We start from the raw sequence: 22638 nt of genomic DNA on the forward strand, positions 1-22638 counted from the left end.
ATAAATGATAAGTGATAAAAGATAAATGCTAAGACATAATTGATAAGAGATAAAAGAAAAGAGATAATTGGTGAGAGATAAATTATGAGAGATTAGAGATAATGATAAGAGATAGGGGCTAAATGATAAGAGATTAGAGATAAATAATAGAAACAAGAGATAATAAATAAATAATAAGATATTAGTGATAAGAGATAAATGATTAGAGACTAGAGGTAAGAAAAAAATTAAAAGATAAGTGATAAGAGAAGAGTTAGAGATAATGGAAAAGAGATACTAGATTAAAGAAAAGAGATTATAGTTAAGGGATGATCCAGCTGTATGCTGAGATGGTCCAGCTGGATGTGAGGTAATAGGTAAGAGATTAGAGATAAAACATTCGGTATTAGAAAGTACCAGAAAGTACCTACAAGTACAGGAAATTGAATAATTTTCAAAAGATTCATATTTTCCCAGAAAATGAGTGAGTTACACCAGATGTATCACCTTGTATTTACTCTATTTCATTCAGTCGTAGGTTGGGTTGTATTTCACGATGAGAACAAAAATGTCAAACTATACCTAAATGTTTAATGATATCACAATATTTTATTGTACAGTACCATAATTCATTATGCTCGCATTATTGTCCCACAATAATCGTGCTGAAACATAGGTATCGTCTAAATCATTCAATAAAATATCGATTCAATTTTTTTAGTTTTACAGTCTGACGGTCAACCTGCGTTTACACCACGTTTCTATCGTTTATGCGGATTTGTATCGTGGTATTTTTTTTTTTTTTAGAGTTATGATTTTTTTTTTAATAGGTTTTCCTCAATCGAGCGAACGAGGCGGTGACTAATTTGATTTTGATGTGCCCTGGAAAAATTATTTCTGCTGTCGATTAAATTTCGAAAATTACACCCCCGCAACAGGTGTTGGCGTACGAATGATGTGAAAAATGCAATTTCGAGTAGAGTTTCGGTGGATTATTATTCGTTTTATGTAACATCATAGCTAACGCGTTACGCGAAATCCGTCATGACTTTTTTCTCCCTACGGACTTTATTACATAAATGTTTTCCAAGTTTTACAATACCGCCAGTGGTAAAAGTTTTCACCGCAGTCCAATGTTTCGCCCTTATTTATTACAAGTAAAATAATAACATGATTCGTCAAACCAATATTGCAAGGTATTCTGGAAAAGATATTGTGCACAGTATTTTGTGTAGTGATCATATTTTTTACAGTCAGTGCAAAACGTCGTTTGACTAGTTTTTTTTTTTACTAGTAAGTTTGTGTTGAGTTTTTTGTTTTGTGTGCGCAATCGTTACAATAATTTAATTAGTAAAAAAAGTTACTTTGATGATGGCCACACCGAAACTTGTGGTTCTGCCCGTGGCCGACAAGAAAGCGGCTAATATAATATTATTGTGTAAAGATGCCAATCTTCTGAAACTTTGGAAATTACACATGTTATTCCATAAGCTTTTAGGCATAAGACTGATATGTTATATTAAAACAAAGTTACCTAACATAATTTATTTTAAGCAAAAACGTTTTCAAATTAATTAATCCCATTTGAAGATCTATTTGAATCCCATTTGAGTTTCTTGTCAACATTAATTCAAACAATTAGATAGTGACTACTTTATGATGAGCTTCAATAAGGAGATTCCATTTGATATGATATTTCTAGATGAATACAGCATATATTAATTATAAGTTATTTTTTTAATATTTGTAAAAGTTTTAGTGGGTCTTCGTGGTTCGAGCTTTTCATTTAGTCATTTACAACCAGCTTTTGTTTTCATTTTGGGTTGAGCTTAAAATTTTTAAAAATTCAACTAGCACCTATTACATACAGAGTTTGTAACTTATTGATATTGTTCTGACAATTCGCCAGCTGGATGGCCTTTTCTGACAACGGCTATTTTTTTTCTAGTTTTTAATATCTTGCTTATTGTTATTATCACAAAGTAAAAATTCAACACATACTCAAGATTAGACCAGAGTCGTGAATTGCACTACTTACAAGAGTACAATTGTTGGTAAAGCTTTTAAAAAATATTGAAGTGCGATTGAACTGTTTTTTTTTTTGTAAAACGAGTTGAAACAATCGAAACTGCCCTTTGTGCGACAAAATCAATAAGCTCTGATTGTCATCACTTTAGAAAAAAAAATTCTCTTTCAGTTTTCCGCCGTTTTAAATCTTACTTCAAAGCCAACTATTTACTTACTTGTCTGGAAAAAAATTCTCAAGTGCAAAGAAAAGTAGATAAGCAAATACAACCGGCGGGTTTGATGGCATTGTTGAAATGTGAAAAATTCTCCAAAGTGTCAATAACATAAAATATTTTATTGAATTTTTTTTAGATCTTATAATATCCCCAGAAACCTATCGACTTTTGAAACTTGAAAATGATGATATATATATACATTTAATTGTCATTTTAAATTCAAAGGATGATTTCCTGAAAATGTCGATTGGCCAATAACTAGTTTTGGATAATTCCTTTTGTAGTTGTTAAAGTTTAAAACTTAGGTATAATGTGCACAGGTAAGACAATACTTCCCTCCACCCTTCCACCCGTTTTAAATTTTAAACTTTAGTAACTCAAAAAGTACTCGTCCAAAACTTGGATGTTGTTGTCGGCCGGTCAATGTTTTCCGAAAATTATTTTCAATTTAAATATAGTTAACTAAATATATGCGGTACCGTTTAAGATCTAAAAGATGAAAACCGTTGAAATGATAATGTAACGAACGTGTTGCCTTATATATTAAAATAATATAAGCTAAAACGGTCGACAAATCATTGCAAAGATTTTAAAAGAAACTGAGCGTTTTGCCCTCGGTGAACATGGAAAACAAATTATCGCAAAACCTATCAATTTAGTCGACGTTGAAAGTCAATTAAATAAATACCATTAACGTGTGCCCTCTCCAGAAAGGAATATGTTAAAATATATTATTATTCACTCACAGACCGAAAATTCGAACAGAAAACATTGAATGGAATATTTTACTCGGCGCCCTATTTACATCATCCGAGCTAATGCAATTCTTCTAGCTCAAAAAGTCTTTTTATGGTGTTTTTTTGTTCTTTTTGAGCCGAGCAAAAGAAAACATTAACGTTGACGAAGAACGCTTTTTTTATTTTTGCCTTACCACGGCTGTTTGATTTATTAATCTCAATAGTATTCGTGTACAACGTTAGTACTTTATACAAATATATACCTGGATTTAATAAAAAAAATACATGTTAAGTACTTGTATCGTTCTGCACTCGATTTGCCTCATACTATGTAAAACGTTTTGAAATTACCGCCAAGTACACTATAATTTAAAATTGAATAGCTTAAGTACGGGGCTATTATTGAAGTCGACTGGAATGGTTTCGGCTAAAACGGTTATTGATTTCGATATTTCGATAAATTGCGCTTTACCATTTTATTTACCTAGTTTTTTCTGAAGCGCAGTTTTTTTTTTTTTTAGCAATTTCGTTTAACTGCTAAACTTTTGCTCGGTTTCAAAACCGTCCACGTACGGTTTTGCACTTAAACTATATTGGATGTATTCTCCCACTTCCCCTCACCTCGAAAACAGAACATCTCGCTAGGCGTTTAACAAATTGAAGACGGAACAAGAATAAAATAATATAAAATATAAATAATTGTAAAAATCCTAAAAATGCATGTAATTCTAACAAACAGTTTGTTTCTTGTTATTTTTTAAGTTTAGCCAAAGGCATTATTAATGTCATATAGACAATATTATGATCAATAGAGATTTATTTTCCAAATGATTCTGTTGGATGAAACTAGTAATTGTTTTTTTCTCAAAGAGAGCAACAACCTTTAGGCAAACTGCCCTGCAAGTGGGTGGCCATAACGACACGTTTCAAACATAACAATTTGATTGATTTAACAATTGATAAAACAATAGAAATCACATATTAAACAACATTAAATAATCAATAGTATAATAGTGTAGTGGCCAAGTCGACCAAAACGTTATTTATTTGATATTGAAAGCGCCAGGAAACTAATTAACTTAAACCAAGACAATTGCACCGATTTTCATAAACCATTACCGAAGCTGAGGATGACGGCCCCGGCATTATTTGGCTCCCAAAACGGTACTCGGAATCCGGCCAATTATTGTTATAATTTATACACTGCTATCGTGGAGCATCGTTATCAACCAGTTAAAACCGAGTTTTTTGCAAACGGCGATTTCGGGTAAACGTTTGTACACGTAGCTCGCATAAAGACTTCTTTTCTATTACTCAAGAGAGTATGTTTGTAAAAAAAAAAAAAAAAACATTAAGCAGGTACGATTTTTTTAACTTTTATGTCAGCAATTGAGAAAAATAAATTGGATTTCATCGAAGAAAGTAATTGACATTTTGTTTAAGTAACAATAAACGCGAATCAAGTTTCAATTAACTTCGCTGTTATGGATATATTTTTCTGAGCGCTGGTTGCACTTATTTATTTCATTTTTCAATTTGTAAATAAATGTGTGTTTAATTTACTACTATTTTCTTAATTTGTTATTATCTTTAATTGATTTGTTAACTTTGTTATTATGCGCAATTGCTGAACAGTCATGTTGTTTAATAATGGCTACAAAAAAAAAAAAGTGATAGACACGTCTAACCAACGCTGAAAAAAAAAATATATAATATATATATATGTATAAGTTAAACAGAGAGTTAAATTTTTGCAAAAACCGAAGGTGGCTCTTTTAGAAAAAAACTAACAGATAAAAAAAACGTTTCCAGTCGACATGACACCGTGTGGCCCTCGAGGGATTTTTCATATAAATATCGCGCATAAAAAGGGCATAATAATAGGAATTCAAATTTTACAATACAAATATTTAATGTAATATTATACAATTTTTTATCACAAACAACAGTACATGCCACGATGAACTACACTAAAGCTCACGTCGTTTTGTATACAATAAGAGTATAATAATATATTATGAACACTTACATTGTACAGGGACGGTTGTTTACACAGTGCAGTGTACGTTATGAACATTATATGATAGTTGATACGCGAACAAAGTAATTGGGTTTCAATGAAAAATCATCGTTGAACCGAATAAAATATGGACGGCTACCTTACCTGCAGTAGACACTGCAAAGGAAACGGCAATGCAAACATGACATAATATTATTAACAATGTCAATCTTAAAATATTTGATTGGACGTTTTGGCGTCACGTTATCTATTATTATTATTATATAAACAACTTTATTAAGTGTTTAGTAAGTAGTTTATTGTATTGTATTGAGGATTGATAAAGGTTTATGTATTAAAAAATAGCGCAAAACCAAAATATTGGAAAATATTAAAATCAATTTTATTAATCAGTTTACAAGGTCTGCTTACTTGTTCACTAGAATTAATAACTGATTTACTCCGTTCGTTTACTCATTTACTCGATATGGTTACTCATTTACTAGATTTATTTACTCGTTTGCACGTTTTTTACTATGTTTTTTACTGTGTAGGCTTTATTGATAAGGGTAAACTTATTTACTAAGCTAATTCGTTAAACTTCAAAGAGCGGTCAAAATGAAAAATAAAAAACCTTGTTTAACTGCGTTAGTGTGTTTCCGAAATTTCCAACGATATAACTATTATTATCTTGGGTTACTTTGTTGATTTCTTCTAGCTGCAGTGTCCTGTGTTAATAATTCGTTGTAGCACATATATGCAGCACAAGGTAAACTGATATGTAGTAACTTAGACAGTGATGTCCAGCAGTCAGATGAACATGTTACATTTAGAGCAATAACAATAATATAATACATTGAGTATTGTTTATCGAATTTTGCCCTTGGCCTCGACTAGAAAACACAATTTCTTTACTTTAGGAAAACACTTGTGTGCTGAGATGTGCGTTCCCATTTCCACTGTTTACATAAATGAACCTACAGTAATCGTTTATGTACATTTTTTTTTTGCTCGTCCAAAGGATTGTAAACAATATTTAGATATGGGTATCTAAGCTTGCTTTATAATAGCGTGCACCAACCGTCTACAATTACAGGGTCTTTAAAATTTCTTCTCCGTTTTTATTCACTTTAATGTACACTTATTGGACTAAAGTAAAAAAAAAAAAATATATATATATAATACATTTGTTTTAATTCCATCAACTGTACGACAATTTTACAGAACAAAATAGGACACTTATTTAGCATAGGTTTATTTGTTATTCTATCCAACGGCAGTGTCCAATTATTAAGGCATATAATAATTTGTATTATATTGTTTATCATAATTTTATGATGACTAAATAGTTTATCAGTCCCAGTTCTCTTGTAAGGCGAAGGCCGTTATTATTAAATAGGTTGTATTGATTATTTTTTTTTAAATTACGGGCCTATTAAAAAAAAAATGTACTAAAATATTTTCTATTATTTGTAACATTATTATTTTTCTTACAATGTACCAAACTACTTATAATTTTTTTGGGGACTTAAGGTTTTATCATCAAAATTGTATACTTGTAATTTTGCTACAGTAAGTTGTGAGTGTTCTTGTTTGCACAAATGTTTGAAATATGAAAACATTTCACTAAAAAACCATTTTTTTTCGTTCGATATACTACGTTAGTTTTTACAACATTATGCATATTGCTGTTATAAAATTTCCATGGTTGTCCTTGAAAACTATATTTCTGTTAGAAGATTTATAAAACCAATTTTACTTGTAAAATATTTTCACTGTACATTAGTCACACAATTTTAATTCCAAATAACTACGGTTAAAGAAACAAATACCTAAAGAAAATTGTTCCGTCACTCTTAGGAATAAATATTAATTAATACCACATACATATTATGAAGTATTATTTTTATCTGCACGCATTTCCCAACCGCACTTCCCCTCCCATCCTAACTTTAAAATTCTTATAATTTTAAATTAGTTATCCGAAACTCATTATCGACCAGTCAACATTTTTAGTACACAGTTTATCATAGTTTTATCATGGTTTTTTTCCCTGTTACCGTTTTACAAATAGTCATCTCCATGATTGGTATGGTAATATGACAATTTCTATCCGTTTGGATCCATTTTATATCTACACGTATGGTATGAATAATATGTCCATTTTAACACGAAAAAACCAATGAACTGCAATTGAGTACAGCGACTTAATTATTTACCAATCAGTTATATTTTTCGGGTTTTCTTGGTTCTTAGGATAAACCAGTTTTTCTTTCCGTATGACCGACCAATGTACCAACCGCATACGATTTCGGATCTTTCGAGGTGCTACGACACACAAAAATACAAATTTCGACAAATTCAATACCTCTCAACTATCGCATCGATGATAAAAAAATAAATACACTCAAATTATTGTTGAATTTAATGGTAAAATCATTTTAATGTGTTCAATTAAATAATATTATATTACACTCGAATTATAATGAATTGAATTATTTTATTTTATTATTGTAAATATTAATTATTATACATGTTCCAGTTATTGTTTTAGCACGAATTTTCGCACTTCTTTGTTGTCATCGAGCTTGAAAACGTGTTACACTAACGTTGTAAACATTAGTCCCAATTCCGGAAGCACAGTGTTCAAAAACCATTCGATTTTTCCATAGAGTCGATTCTCAATTGCTGCTCGCGAATTTTCAATATATACTGGCTGTGTGCTTTGTACTAAGCAAGACGTCTGACTGTATGTGTCGAGTTCGTTTTTAATTTTTAACAACTTGTCCTGGACAATTTCCATTCGCTCAAGTAACCCGTCGTCTAAATACACTTTCACTCTGTTCCTTAAAACATAAAAGTCTGTCTCATAGAAATTTAGTATATCAAGAGAACTCTTGTAGAAGTTCAGGATTTTCGCGATGTGCACGTCCGAGGTCTGAGGGGATAACCGTTGAAAATAAAAAACGGCGGCTATCATGTACACTACAACCGGATGGCTCTTTTTGACCGTTTGCACGAATGATTCGAGAAAGAAAAATTTGTCCTCGGCGCTGCCCGAATCGAAGAATTGTGCTATAGCCTTGTTGTACGACAATAACTGTCTTAGCATTTTAACGTAAAAACAGCTCATCAAATCGTAGACGTGACGGATTTTCCGGTCTACATTAGCCTTGTCGACTTCTGTGGCCAAAAGTTCTTTGACGCCGTATTCCCTAGAATCGACGTTAACGCTCAAGTTGGCCCAAGTGACGTGACCAGGCGTCAGAGTATGTTAACAGCAACCGGTTTGTTTGCTTAACTCTATCGGCAGAGTCCGTATTTTCCTGCGAAACGGTAACGCTTAATCGCGAAATGAACTGGAAACCTAGCTGGGTGTAATCCAATATCAAGAACTCGTCTATTGCTTTATTGGCCATAATGTATATTTTATTAAATTTGTCGGCAACGTTGTGCGTTTCCCATATTGTGGCTACTATTTCTTTGATCCAGCTGTACGTGGAACTGCCGAATTTCTGTTCGTTTAAATGCGACTCCGGACCACAGCGCTCCATGAAAAAACCAATAGCGCTCGTTCTGAGAACGTCCAATTTATTGAATGTTGTTTGTAAACGAGATTTGGTTTCGCCATGTTTTTCGAGGTTTTCGTACACTTCACCGAACCTTGTCAGCAAATTAAAAATGACGCCGTTGAACGCGGTTTGCGGAGATAAAGAAGTTAAAAAGAATAGTGCACTTTGCATGCGCAACACTAAGATTTCCGGATCGAATATCTGCATAAACTTATGCTGACAATCCCGTTTGCCGGTACTAAAACGGCCAAATCCATTGCATGTTTTGCCAAGGGTGTACAAATAATTTTCGTACGTTAGATAGACAGTAGTGTACTGACAACTCAGGAAGCGATGGGCTTGCAGGATTTTAGCGTCAACGTTTGTCACCGTTACCGTATCCCGTAATCCGAGCACATCTATCCCTTGGTACCGTCCACTGTCGTCGAGGATTTCCAGGGGTCTCAAACCGCGCCACGCCGGATAACTAAAGAGTTTGGTCATCTGGTTCACGGGGTTGGCCGAGGTGGAATCGAATAGCAGCATACTGTTGCACAACACGAGAAACGCCAAACCGTTTAAAATGCATCGAACTGTCATATTTATTTTTTCGCTTTAAATTTCAATTTAACGGCCTACACGAATCACCTCCGAACGAATCACTGAGAACACAAAGATCTGGCAATAGCTGTTTACTAAGTATGAAAAGTTGTACGTGTCGGACTGATACTAATACACCTGTATAGATGCACGTCATCAGTCAACCAATGTGAATACAAACGATATTTGCTAAAACGAAAAGCGTATACGGTATGTAATGCCAATATACAAGTTTTCCGAGTATATATTAGTATATTTTTTTTCCGACTTCGTTTTTCGATTTTACTCTTTTGCCGTTAATTGACTTCACGATGACTTACCCACAAAGCGATTTAATAATATATATATACAGGGTGTTTGAAAGTTTCATTTTCATTTATCCGTTCGTTAGCTATGACTTGGTAAAGATATTACTTTTCGCCATATAATTGTCATATTACTTGTAAGTAGTTTTTATCTAACTATTTAAACATACTTTCGGACCGTCGTTATCCGTACTCTCGATGCGTCGTATTGGACGGTCATTGACCTTAAATAATATGGTATCATATCTGTTCAATAGCGATTTACCCACGGTAACGATAACCGTGGTGCTCATGCAACAGCTATTGTGTAAATATTTTTGACAAATTTTTTTTTTTTAGTCAACACATTGCTGAAATAATACAGAATATAACTGTTGCCGCCAATGATTGTGCATAATTGTTATCATAGTTTTGTATTAGAAATATCGGAACGCTCTGCTCCATATCTGTCAGCAAAGTGTCTTTCGCTGAGATAAGATTTGAAAAAGACGTAATATGGTTGCGGTAGGAAGGTTTTTAATTTATATAAGAGCCCTGGGTGCCGTATCTTATCGAACGCTTGCGAGACATCTAGGAATAATGCAGATGTATAAAGCTACTTTTCCAGCGAGCTGGAAATTGCAATACTTTGGATTTGATGTATTGTTTAGTGTGATTCTCGGAATCCAAATTGGGTATCAGGAATAATTTATTTCTCTTTAATAACTGAATATAATCGTTTCAAAATTAGTTTTTCGAATAGTTTGGAGAAAAAAGGTAGGAGACTCATGGGTCTGTAAGATGATGCTTGATTTGTTGGGCTTTGGAAAAATAATTATTAATGAGAACTTCCATGAGATTGGAAAGTATGAGAAACTTAGAGTTGCGTTTAGTAAGTTAGTGTGTTAGGCGAATGATTGCTTTTGGTGGAAGATTTCGAGCTACTTCGGCTGTTATTAGATCGAATCCGGGAGATTTACCCAGAGGGAATTTCTGCATTACTGCCTTTACTTCTCTAGGAGAGAAGCATTTTGGTGGTCTGTCCATGGGCAGTGGAGATTGCAAAAACTGGTTGATTTCTTCATCGCTAGTGGTTACAGTTATTTTATGCTTTGATGGGCAATAACAGGAGGTCAACGTGATAGGGGAGTGGTCCAATGTTAAATATATAGTTGCAGATTGAAGAAGATCTGACAAGAACTGCTGCACCAGCGTGAGATGTGTTATCCGGATGATTTGTATGGATTATTTCATAGCCTGATATGTAAATTTTCATTGATTCAGTTAAGTGTATTTCGGATATTAAAGCTACGTCGATTCTTTTTTCGTGAAGGGTTTGTTGTAGTTCAACTAGATGGTTTTTTATACCGTTGGCACTCCAGAGAAGTATGAGTAGTGATTTTGATGTTGGAGAATTATTTGTCATTAAAGCCTTTATAGGATGCTGGGTGATTTTCATTACATAAGGCATATAGCAACGGACGCATCTAGCTGGGTGTGCACAGAAGGATTTAGTATGCATGTATTCTTGACAGTTTAGCTGTATAAGTAGTGTTGCTTTGGCCATTTTTAAGTGATAATATGGTTTGGCTTTGTTGTACTCTTATTAGAGGTGCGGTCTTTTGGTGATTTAAAAGTATATGACATTGTAAGTCGTTATGGATAAATTATTGGATTTAATAAACGGATGACTGCCGCCGACCGATAGCAGGAGAGTCGTTAGCGATAAACAGCGCGCTGCAGTATTTGATATTTGTAATTATAATTACCAGTTTACTTGTTTTAATGTGATCGAAGATGGTCCAACCAAAGTTGTGATTAGCGTATCTTAAAGAGCACTGTCTGGTGATTTTTTTTTAGTACAACATAAGAACACAAAAAAATCAGAAAAAGCTGAGATAGTTTCATTAATGCGGAGTTAAGTTAACACGTGTGATGCGGGCAACGTTCACAGCGTGAGTGTATGCTTAATTTAAAAGTTAATTCAACATTACATATGTCAGTACTTATTTTTTTAAATTAAATTTATAAAGTATATAGATATAATTTGTTTAATGAGCTAGCTAAGTGAGGTCTGAGCAAATTAGGGTGTAAGAGATCACAAGTCATTCAAAGCTATTATAACCAAATGTCATAAATCACTAGCAAATAAACTTGAAGTACTATCATAGTTTTTTTCCCTATATAAGTTGTTTTTATTACCAGTTTATTTAGATTCTTTTTGGTTTTAGTGTAATTTATCATAAAACAACAAAGTGAATTATACGTGGAACTACTTAGCATTAAATATACTTTTATTTGTCCAAACAAGTGAAACTAATTGTTACCGTTTTACAAATTGTCATGGTCATGACTGGCATAGTATTATGTCAATTCCTATCTATTTAGATCCACTTTATATTGACATTATTAGCTGAATATATGTCCATTTTAACACGAAAAAATCAATGAACTGCAATTGATACAGCGACTTAATTATTTACCAATCAGTTATATTTTTCGGGTTTTCTTGGTTTTTAAGATAAAGAAGTTTTTTTTTACTTATAACCGACTAATGTACCAACCGCATACGATTTCGGATCTTTCGAGGTGCTACGACACACAAAAAATACAAATTTCGACAAATTCAATACCTCTCAACTATCGCATCGATGATAAAAAAATAAATACACTCAAATTATTGTTGAATTTGATGGTAGAATCGTTTTATTGTGTTCAATTCAATAATATTATATTACTCTCGGATTTGAATGAATTGAAATATTTTATTTTATTATTGTAAATATGAATTATTATACATTTTCCTGTTATGGTTTTAGCCCGAATTGTCGCACTTCTTTGTTGTCATCGGGCTTGAAAACGTGTTATACTATTGTAAACATTAGTCCCAATTCCGGAAACACAGTGTTCAAAAACCATTTGATTTTTACATCGAGTTGATTCTCAATTGCTTCCCGCGAATTTTCAATATATACTGGCTGTGTGCTTTGTACTACGCAAGACGTCTGACTGTATGTGTCGAGTTCGTTTTCAATTTTTAACAACTTGTCCTGGATAATTTCCATTCGCTCAAGTAACCTGTCGTCGAAATACACTTTCACTCTGTTCCTTTTAATATAAAATTCTGTCTCGTAGACACTTAGTATTTCAAGAGAACTCTTGTAGAAGTTCAGAATTTTCGCGATGTGCACGTCCGAGGTCTGAGGGGATAACCGTTGAAAATAAAAAACGGCGGCTTTCATGTACACTACAACCGGATGGCTCTTTTTGACCGTTTGCACGAATGATACGAGAAAGAAAAATTTGTCCTCGGCGCTGCCCGAATCGAAGAGTTGTGCTATAGCCTTGTTGTACGACAATAACTGTTTTAGTATTTTAACGTAAAAACAGCTCAGCAAATCGTAGACGTGACGGATTTTCCGGTCCACATTAGCCTCGTCGACTTCCGTGGCCAAAAGTTCTTTGACGCCGTATTCCCTAGAATCGACGTTAATGCTCAATTGGCCCAAATGACGTGACCAGGCGTCAGGGTCTGTGCACAGCAACCGGTTTGTTTGCTTAACTCTATCGGCAGAGTCCGCATTTCCCATCGAAACGGTAACGCTTAATCGCGAAATGAACTGGAAACCTAGCTGGGTGTAATCCAATATCAAGAACTCGTCTATCGCTTTATTGGCCATAGTGTATATTTCGTTAAATTGGTCGGTGGCGATTGTCGTTTCCGATTGTACTGCGGCTACTGTATCTTTGACCCAGCTGTACGCGGAACTGCCGAATTTCTGCTCGTTAAAATGCGACTCCGGACCACAGTGGTTCTTGAAAAATTCAATAGCACTCGTTCCGACATCATCCAACTTAGTGAAGGTTGTTTGTAAACGAGATTCGTATTCGGTTTCGCCATTTTCTCGAAAGTGTTCGTAAGCTTCGCCGAACATTGTCAGCAAATCGAAAACGTCGTCGTCGAAAGTGGTTTGCGGAGATAACGAGGTCAAAAAGGATAGCGCACTTTGCAGGCGCAACACTAAGATTTCCGGATCGAATATCCGTCTAAACTTGTTCAGACAATCCCGTTTGCCGGTAGATAAGAAACCGTTGCATGTTTTGCCAAGGGTGTACAAATACTTTTCGTACGTTAGATAGACAATAGTGTACTGGCAATTCAGGAAGCGATGGGCTTGCCGGATTTTAGCGTCAACGTTTGTCACCGTTACCGTATCTCCCAATCCGAGCACATCTATGCCTCGGTACCCTCCACTGTCGTCGAGGATTTCCAGGGGTCTCAAACCGCGCCACGCCGAAAAACTAAACAGTTTGGTCATCTGGTTCACGGGGTTGGCCGCGGTGTACTTGAATAGCAGCATACTGTTGCACAACACGAGAAACGCCAAACCGTTTAAAACGCATCGAGCAGTCATGATTATTTTTTTTCGCTTAAAATTTCAATCACGGCTTACACGAAACACTTTCGAACGAATCACTGAGAACACAAAGACCTGGCAATAGCTGTTTACTAGGTATGAAAAGTTGTACGTGTCGGACTGATACTAATATTTCTGTACGGGTATAAATGCACGTCATCAGTCAATCAATGTGAACACAAACGATACGTTTTGCTAAAACGAAAAGCGTATACGGTATGTGATGTCAATGTACAAGTTTTCCGAGTATATGTTTTTTCCGACGGCGTGTTTTCGATTTTACTTTTTTTTCGTCAATTGACTTCACGATGACTTACCCACAAAGCGATTTAATAATATATATATATACATATACAGGGTGATTTATTTTTTTCCAATACTTCAAAGTACATATTGTGCTATATTTTTAAATACATCCCTTATTCGTAAAAAATATGTAAATGTGTTTTTTTTTTAATTCGGAACGCCTATTTTTTATTCCTTATATTAGTAGGGAAGAAATTAAATAAAATATTAGCGTTTGACAGTTTTATTTTCATGTACCCGTTCGTTAGCTATGACTTGGTAAAGATATTACTTTTCACCATACAATTATTGTCATATTACTTATAAGCAGTTTTTATCTAGCTATGCAAACATACTTTCGGACGGTTGACCGTAAATTATATGGTATCATACCTGTTGAATAGCGATTTAACCGCAGTAACCATAATCGTGGTACTCATGCAACAGCTATTATGTATATATTTTTAACAAATTTTTTTTTTTTTGCACGTTCACATGTCTACTTGATCACTATTATTATGCGACATCATTTATTGTGCAACTATTATTTCAAGTTAAATAAAATAAAATTCACAATTTGTACGACTACTAAAAATTGCAGTATTGCGTCAACTGCATGTAAACGTGTACGACGTGTTTCCTTTACCTACAATTGTAACCTTTCTTCACTAAGAATTTATTTTATCTAAATTACCTGGAGTCACTTTAAGCAGTATAACATTAAAGGTAAAAATCTGTTGTCTAAGACTTGTACTTGTACATGCATCCGCCACATTATCCCTGATATGTTAGGTATTATGAGAGAACCTGCGACTATGGAACTTATGACCAGTGGCTGGAAAATGTATTCTGTAAATATTCCAACAGTGATTATGATATCTCCCAGTAACACCTACATAAAAGTGTGTACGAGTACCGTTGACACACGTGATCTCCGTTCATAGTTAACCAATCACCCTGTATTTTTGTTTAAGTTGTTTTAACCGTTGGAAAGTGAGGCTTTTGTATGATTTTGCACGTCACCGCACATGTTGCAAAAGTGATACCTAGTTCCAAAGTAAACGAAAGTTTAAAAAAATGTTTTTTTTTTTTAAGTATTGTTTTGCCGAATTTCGCCCTCGGCCTCGACTAGAAAACACAATTTTTTTTACTTTAGAAAAACACTTGTGTGCTAAATCGTGCGTTTCCATTTCCACGGCTTACATAAATGAAACAATAGTAATCGTTAAAATGTACATACATTTTTTTTTTTTTGCTCGTTCAAAATATTGTAAACATTATCGAGATACCCACGTTACGCTTGCTTTATAACAACGTGCCCGTACCGTCTAAAACTGCAGGGCATAAAAAAAGTCATGTAATAAATTTATTTTAATTCCATCAACTGTACGACAATAATACAGAAACAATATACGACACTTATTTAGTATTGGTTTATTTTTTATTCCATCCAACGGCAGTGTCCAATTATTAAGGCTATATAATAATTATTATCGTGTTTTTCATATTTTTATGATGACTAAAATATAATTTATCAGTCCCGGTTCTCTTGTACGTCGAAGGCCGTTATTATTAAATAGGTTGTATTGATTATTTTTTAAAATTATAATCCTAATAGAAAAAAAGATGTACTAAAATATACTCTATTATTCGTTGAAAAACATATTTTATTTGTAGCATTTTGACTTTTCTTACAATACACCATACTGCTTATCGTTTTTTTGGATTTTGGGGTTTATCAATCGTTGTAAGTGTTCTTATTTGTACAAATGTTTCAAATATGAAAATGTTTCACAGAAAAACAATTTTTTTTTTCCGTTTGATATACATACTACATTAGTCTTTATAACATTATGCATATTGTTGTTTTCAAATTTCCACGGTATTTTTTGTCCTTGAAAATTATCTTTCTGTTAGAATATAAAACCAATTTTACATGCAATATATTTTAACGGTACTTTCGTTACATCTACTTTAGGTCCAATTTTAATTCCAAAAACTACCGTTAAAAAAACAAATACCTAAATAAAAATGTTCCATCACTTTTAGGAATAAATATTAATTAATTCCACTATTTTTCAAAACAAGCATGCTTAATTTAAAAGTTAATTCAACATTACATATGTCAGTACTTATTTGATAAAATTAAATTTATAAAATATATAGGTATACAATTTTTTTAATGAGCTAGATTAGTGAGGTCTGAGCAAATTAGGGGGTGAGCGATCACAAGTCATTCAAAGCTATTATAACCAAATGTCATAAATCACTAGCAAATAAACTTGAAGTACTATCATAGTTTTTTTCCCTATATAAGTTGTTTTTATTACCAGTTTATTTAGATTCTTTTTGGTTTTAGTGTAATTTATCATAAAACAACAAAGTGAATTATACGTGGAACTACTTAGTATTAAATATACTTTTATTTGTCCAAACAAGTGAAACTAATTGTTACCGTTTTACAAATTGTCATGGTCATGACTGGCATAGTATTATGTCAATTCCTATCTATTTAGATCCACTTTATATTGACATTATCAGCTGAATATATGTCCATTTACACACGAAAAAACCAATGAACTGCAATTGATACAGCGACTTAACTATTTACCAATCAGTTATATTTTTCGGGTTTTCTTGGTTCTTAAGATAAAGGAGTATTTTTTTTACTTATAACCGACTAATGTACCAACCGCATACGATTTCGGATCTTTCGAGGTGCTACGACACACAAAAAATACAAATTTCGACAAATTCAATACCTCTCAACTATCGCATCGATGATAAAAAAATAAATACACTCAAATTATTGTTGAATTTGATGGTAGAATCGTTTTATTGTGTTCAATTCAATAATATTATATTACTCTCGGATTTGAATGAATTGAAATATTTTATTTTATTATTGTAAATATGAATTATTATACATGTTCCAGTTATTGTTTTAGCACGAATTTTCGCACTTCTTTGTTGTCATCGAGCTTGAAAACGTGTTATACTAACGTTGTAAAACTTAGCCCCAATTCCGGAAACACAGTGTGCACAAACCATTTGATATCTCCATCGAGTCGATTCTCAATGGCTTCTCGCGAAATTCCGAGGACCACTGTGTTTGTGCTTTCGGACGTACTACGCAAGACGTCTGACTGTATGTGTCGAGTTCGTTTTCAATTTGTAATAACTTGTCCAGGACAATTGACATTCGCTCGAGTAACCTGTCGGCTACATACACTTTCTCTTCGCACATTTCAACACAAAAGTCTACCTCATAGAAATTTAGTATGTCAAGATAACTCCTGTAGAAGATTAGGATTTTCGTGAAGTGCACGTCCAAGGTCTGCGGGGATATGCGTAGAAAATATAAAAAGCTGGCTTTCATGCACACTATAACCGGACGGCTCTTTTTGACCGTTTGCACGAATGATTCGAGAAAGAAAAATTTGTCCTCGGCGCTGCCCGAATCGAAGAATTGTGCTATAGCCTTGTTGTACGACAGTAACTGTTTTAGCATTTTAACGTAAAAACAGCTCAGCAAACCGTAGACCTGACGGATTTTCTGGTCTACATTAGCCTCGTCGACTTCCGTGGCCATAAGTTCTTTGACGCCGTATTCTCTAGAATCGACCTTAATGGTCAAGTGGCCCAAGTGACGTGACCAGGCGTCGGAGTATGTTAACAGCAACCGGTTTATTTGCTCGACTCTAACAGAGTCAGGATTTCCGATCAATACGGAAGCTTTTAATTCCGCGCTATACTCGAAACCTAGCACAGTGTAATTCAATGTTAATAACTCGTCTGTTGCGTACAAGGCCGTAGTGTACAATCGTTCGACTTGGTAGACCTTGTCGTGCGTTTGATTTCCAAATAATTGGTTTATTATATCTTCGACCCAACTGTACGTGGAACTGCCAAAGTTCTGTTCGTTTAAATGCGTCTGCGGGCCACAGCGGGTCTGGAAAAATTCAATAGCGCTCGTTCTTAGACCGTCCAAATGATTGAATGTTGCTTGTAAACGAGACTCGTATTCGGTTTCGCCATATTTTTCGAGTTTTTCGTACATTTCGCCGAAACTTGTCAGCAATTTAAAAACGTCGTCGTCGAAAGCGGTTTGCGGAGATAACGTAGTCAAAAAGAATAGTGCACCTCGCATGCGCGACACTAAGAATTCCGGATCGAATAACTGCTTAAACTTATGCAGACATTTCCGTTTGTCACTAGTTAAACGGTCAAATTCGTTGCATGTTTTGCCAAGGGTGTACAAATACTTTTCGTACGTTCGATAGACAATAGTGTACTGGCAACTCAGGAAGCGATGGGCTTGCCGGATTTTAGCGTCTACGTTTGTCACCGTTACCGTATCTCCCAATCCGAGCACATCTATGCCTCGGTACCGTCCACTGTCGTCGAGGATTTCCAGGGGTCTCAAATCGCGCCACGCCGGATAACTAAAGAGTTTGGTCATCTGGTTCACGGGGTTGGCCGCGGTGTACTTGAATAGCAGCATACTGTTGCACAACACGAGATACGCCAAACCGTTTAAAACGCATCGAGCTGTCATATTTATTTTTCGCTTTAAATTTCAATTTAACGGCCTACACGAACGGACTTATAACACGACGCACAAACGAATCACTGAGAACCCAAAGATCCGGTTAGCTGTTCACTAGATATGAAAAGTTGTACGTGTCGTACAGGTATAGGCGCACGTCAACAGTCTCACAAACAGTGAATACAAATGATATTCGCTGAAACGAAAAGCGTATGCGGTATGTAATGTCAATAAGCATGTTTTCCGAGTAAATGGTTTTCGACGCTTTTTCCGACCGCAATTGTCTCCACAACGACTTACCCACAAAGCGATTTAAGCATGTACTTATATATGCATACAATTTTTTTAAAATGATGTGTTTTTATTATTGCATTATGGACTCACGATATCTTTTAAACCAATAAACCGATTTCTTGGCGTAGCAACTCTATTGATTAAAATTCATAACTTAAAGGTATTTCATTGGGACAAAAATTAAAAAAAGTCACCCCTTCCCCTTCAAAATTGAGAAAAACACCCAAAAAAATGTACATATTTTTTAACTTAAAATTAAGATGCTCTGTGACTTTTCGAAAAATAGTCCAATTAGTTAGTTCCAAATTTCAATGGAATAATTTTTTAAAATAGTTAAACCCTTTTCTCTAGAAGAGATAGAAATTGCACATCTTTCTTCACTTGTCGAGCGGGCAATCACTGTACTTGTTTTTTAAAAGCTTTTTCATGACTGTTACCGTCAAGAGAAAAGTGATAAGATATGTGATAAAATATAAGCGATAACAGATAACATATCCAATGTTTTCTTGTACAATTTTAATACTAAACAAGTGACCATTTTGTGGCGAAGCTACCCACCTTATATAAGTTTGAACCCTTGAGAGACCATTTATACTTGAACGCCACAATAAAAATAAATGACCCGGACGTTAGTTTTCGAGGAACGTTAATGTCAAGGGAGAATATGGTCTCGTGGAATATTCGATTTTTGCCAAGCAAGACGGCCAAGCAATCGTAGTCGAGTGCCACGTTTTTGACTAGTATTATTATTACTACACTGTAATATTATTTGAGTACAGTCTAATCTCTTGGGAAGTCGGTGGTGTGCACAACTCACGAATTATAGCTATTTCGGTGTAATCCAGTATATATTAAGCCGTCAGGAATTATTTCCAACTATCTTTGACGGTATAACGTTATCGTTTTTCGTCAGCGCCCTTTTCGCCGAAGTACACAGCGCGGCCAAGACGAAATCATTAATATTAAATCATTATTAATATTATCATCGCATCGACCATGACTGAGCCGTCAGATAAGTACATAACAATATACAAACACAACGACTACCTAGTATCTATACGTTATTTTGTCGGTAATACAATATTAGAGCTCCACGATAATCACAATAATAATAACGTGAATGTTGCAACCCAGCTCGGAATATAGTAAAATCGATTATTGTTGAGATGACTTTTGGCGCTGCAGCTTTATCATAATAGCTTATCGAATAGTGGATAATGAGCGTGCATAGTTGTACCAAGTCTTAGTCGAATAAAAATTTGTATCATAATGAAACTTTATTCAAATGATTTTTTTTAATTTTTAATATAAAAAAAATGTAATTCCTCCAATCCACGGAAAAACATGGAATCATAGTTATGTTATCTCTTATCACTTATATCTAATCTTTAATCTCTTATCACTTTACATAGCTAGTTGCAGCTGTTTTATCGCTTATTTACTCTTATCACTTATTACTTATCACGCATCTCTGATCTCTAATCTCCTACTGGAAATGAAAGTTTAACGCAAAAATGGTGACATGGTATTTCTTGTATCTAGCCCAGTAACAATATATCCATGTTAAAATAGTTAATGTATACAATTAATTACTATTTCAATGTTATAGAATTGTTTTATTTAAGTTTTAAAAGTTGATAGATTCTGGAAAAATACTCAAACAATATAACATTGTACAATATTAAAAATAAAAATGTTTTCAACAAGAAAAATTACCGATTCATAATTATTTTCTGAGAAAACTAGTGTCTCACGTTAAAGAGATCCTATCCTAACCTAACCTACCCGGTATTGCCAAAATGGTGTTACCATTGGACCAGAGTTGTTCAAAATTCTTATTTGAATATGTGCTATTTATTTCCGCCGGTTAAAGCAACAGGTTAAGTGTACAATTTCAATTTTACCATGGGAAATTGGAATTATTACCATGTTTAGGTATAAGGATGCTCTCTCCGTGCTACCTCTTTGATTAATGCACGAGCGCGCACAGTGTAGGTACAAGTATTTGCTTGCATAACAAACATCCTCGCATAATCTGTTTCCAAATGCGAAACATAACAACGTAAACGAGCCAATCCGAGCTGAAAATCAAAGCGAACCCGACGAAGTTAATATAAAGCACATAATATTGTATAATAAACCTTACACAGCCGTCGAGATCAAAGGAAATACATATAACGCCACGTCATCCGGCGTTTCCGTTGAGCTTAAATAGCTTAAGAAGGAAATAATAATAATAACTGTTTACCCACTCAGTTATAATAATAAAACATTAAATCACGGCTATGTTTTTGCGGTTTATTTCGTGTAGTTACACATCACTTATCTCTTATCTTTCTAATCTCTTATCACTTACCTTTTAGCGTAACGTGAAAATAGTCACGTGAAATTTCTCGTATCAAGCCCAATAACAATAACAAGTCTCAAATGTTAACAGTATACAATAATATTGTAATACCTGTTTTTTTATCAAGCTAAGTAATAATTAACGATTGTAAAAATAGGATGGTCCATTCAATTGTCTCTCCAATCTGTTCGCCGTCTTTCAATTTCATGATAGGTGTTAATTTTACTCCAACGCGGCTATAAGAACCTAAAAAAACGCACTTTGCTCAGCTACGTTTAGATGAAAAATAAATGTTTAAACCCGCTGTCGAGAATGCTGTTTTTCAGACACCTGTTGATTAATGACATTCATTCGTACATAACTACATCAGAGCATATTTTAAAAATATGTTCATATTTTCGGTGTTTTCTCAAATTTTGAAAGGCAAGTGGTGAATTAGTTGAGTTTCTAATTTCAAGAACTATATTTTGTGATTTGTAAATTTTCCATATGAAATAAATTTGTTCAACTGTCATGCTGTTTGTATGTTATACGCAGTTAGGTAAACAACATGCAATTATTTTTAATGATAATATAATTTTTTCTAAGGCTAAACCGTATATTAGGTACTTAAACTTACAGTATAACAGTACTATAAATAATTTTTATTTTGCAGAATTAACAACCATACCAAAAAAAATTATTTAATAATTTTGTTTAATGTTTAGTTAAAAAAAAAAAAATTAAGATAACTAAACCTATTTTTATGAAAACTCTTTGGCTGAAGGATTCGTTTTAAACTGACATCAGTGGATAAATAATAATTATGACTTAAGCATAACGGGGCCGGTAATTAAATAGTATATTTTTTTATATATTTCTCAGCATCATAGCCGAGTTTAAAAATATTTTACACTCTCAAACATAACAGGTACAACATACTTACAATAAAATTAAATGTTCGGGTTTTTTTTAATGTTTATAAGTTTAGGTGACTATAGTTATTTGAAAAAACAAAATTTAATATAATATATTTTATTCGTGTACTTACAATAACATCCTAACTGAATGTAAATAATAACCAACACAATAGCATGGTAGTGTTGCAGCTGAATATTAAATATGCCACGTTTTTCGATTCCGTTATAACGAGGAAATATCCTCTGCGCTTGTTTATACAATATATTATATTATACAGGCGTACTGCACCAGAAGGGTTTTGTAGCTGAATCTTTGGAATGGGATACGGTAAATCTTGTTTTTCGTTTTCCTTATCATTTCGGAAATTCTTCGCACAGTCAAAAATCCATTTCGGCGTCGAGTAATATTACATATTTTATATAAAATATACATAATATAATGATCTATTTAAC

General features: G+C 33.9%; 1 protein-coding gene across 2 annotated transcripts in view; it reads left to right on the top strand.

Annotated features, from left to right (window-relative positions):
• Positions 1–22638, top strand: part of LOC126833350 (potassium voltage-gated channel protein Shaw-like) — a 125811-nt gene that overhangs the window by 32678 nt on the left and 70495 nt on the right. The window lies entirely within an intron of this gene.

Source organism: Adelges cooleyi, unplaced genomic scaffold (assembly GCF_023614345.1).
Source record: "Adelges cooleyi isolate 19-005CV unplaced genomic scaffold, UGA_ACOO_1.1 ACOO_flye_CR_arks_rails_tigmint_CR_PRNA_2, whole genome shotgun sequence".
In the NCBI taxonomy this organism is placed as follows: domain Eukaryota; kingdom Metazoa; phylum Arthropoda; class Insecta; order Hemiptera; family Adelgidae; genus Adelges; species Adelges cooleyi.